The 2,043-nt window shown below is 34.8% G+C and overlaps 1 protein-coding gene across 1 annotated transcript in view; it reads right to left on the bottom strand.

Moving 5' to 3' along the window:
- The window catches only part of LOC105137376 (UPF0481 protein At3g47200-like), a 31,800-nt gene that overhangs the window by 20,793 nt on the left and 8,964 nt on the right, over positions 1–2,043 (bottom strand). The window lies entirely within an intron of this gene.

Below are 2,043 nucleotides of genomic sequence, written 5' to 3'. Positions count from 1 at the left end.
AATGTGAGAAAAACAAAATAATCAACCTTTATCTACAAGATCATTCAAACTAGTTGATTCATTTTCACTAGGAAAATTATCAAAGTAAGCTTTCAAACGATGTCCATTTTCCTTAAAAACATTGTCATTCATTGAATTCTCAATATCAAAGGCCCTATAAGGATTGCTCCATCTTGATCTTAGCTCTCTAGGGAATGCATAGAGATGAGAATTATAAAATAAAATTTTTTGACTAGTGTCGCACTCGACATCACGGCGGCCTTAAAAATTTCTCAATTGGAAAAAAGAACAGATATTTGGCATCTTATTCTTTTAGGGGAAAAGGTCTTGTTTAAGGAGTCGCCACTTAGTATTATGGTCACTAGGTATCCTAACTGGTCAACAGAGATTCTATGATTCGGGACTGGTTACGTAAAAGGGAAGATATTATCACCCCGTAAATGTCCTGTCTGAGGTAGGCTGCATTGCTAGTTTTATCTTAAATTGCTAAATGTTTATTAGTTTACGCTATGATAATTTACTTATAATATTCCTGACTTTGGCATCAGTGAATATTCAACAACGAATATCTCCAACTCTGGCGTTGGTAAATATTACGTAGCTATAAAAATAAATTAGATCATTATTTTTTTTATTCCCTGCTCTAGCGTCAGTGAATAAATAAATAAAAATAAATTTATTTTTAAGCATGCATATATTTTTTTTAGCTAAATTAGATCAATATTTTTTAGTGTTGTGAAGTTTGTGCATTGTTGTTCTCACTCTTCTAACTGAAATTTGGGTGATTTCTTCAACCAGGGTTGTATGTTTGAGAGTATGGGTTGTGGTTGGCCCTTTGGAAACTGTTTAAAGCATGAGCTTGTTCATGGAGACATTCCTTAAAAGAAGGCAAGGTTGGACAATCATTGGTTGAGTGTTCATTTGTTTCACAGATTTGACACACAATATTTTCAACAGATTTTAATTGACCACTCTTTTTCAATTCTAGTGCCTCGACTTTTCTAGCTAAAGATGCAAACTTGGCTTGAAGGTCATGATCTTCCCTAAGGTTGTACATACCTCCACTAGATGTATGAGGTTGAGTTTTACTCGGTGCCTCATAAGTACCCGCAGTGTCCCAATTTTGAGCATTTTCAGCTAACAAGTCTAAGTACTCCATTGCTTCATCAGGGTCTTTATCTTCAAAAGTTCCATTGCACATCAATTCAACCATTTGCCTATCTTTAGGTGTTAACCCTTCATAGAAATGTGAAACCAATCTCCATGTTTCAAAACCATGATGAGGGCAAGTACTAAGCAAGTCTCGATACCTATCCCAACATTGGTAAAATGTTTCTCCTGGTTTTTGAGTGAAAGTAGTGATTTGTCTTTTGAAAGAGTTTGTTCTATGAGATGGAAAAAACTTCTTTAAAAACTGTTGTTGCATTTCATCCCAAGCACGAATGGATCCTGGTCTTAAATTTTGTAGCCATGTTTTAGCTTTATCTTTTAATGAAAAAGGAAAAAGCTTTAATCTAATGGTGTTCATGCTACAATTTAAATTATTATATGTGTTGCAGACCTCCTCAAATTCCCTTAAATGCAAGTATGGATTTTCCAATTCCAAACCATGAAAAGAAGGTAAAAGTTGAATAATACCTGGTTTAAAATTAAAATGAGATGCATCAGGAGGAAAAACTATGCATGATGGTGCACTTGTTCTTGTGGGATTCATGTGGTCTCTAAGTGTTCTAGCACGGTTATTCTCATTATTCTCATTATGAAGTGATTGATTATCTTCTTCGGCCATATTTTCTGAAAATGATGAGGATACCCTACAAAGTCTACCACTTGATGTACGTGACCACACTCTCATGCACGTGTAGGAATAAAATAAAAAGAAGAACAACAAAGCAAAAGAAGGAGGAAGATGGGGATCCGAGAACGCCAGAGATGGATAAAATAATGAATAGTACTCAGGTTGGAGGATAGATTCGGGCTTCTTTATTGTTGTAATAATTTGGACTTGAAAATGACCTTTTTAGATCTTAGGCTCCATATGAA

This window comes from Populus euphratica, unplaced genomic scaffold (genome assembly GCF_000495115.2).
Source record: "Populus euphratica unplaced genomic scaffold, PopEup_1.0 scaffold66.1, whole genome shotgun sequence".
Lineage (NCBI taxonomy): Eukaryota > Viridiplantae > Streptophyta > Magnoliopsida > Malpighiales > Salicaceae > Populus > Populus euphratica.
Note: the sequence above shows the minus strand (reverse complement) of the source record. Positions and strands in the feature narration are given on the sequence as shown.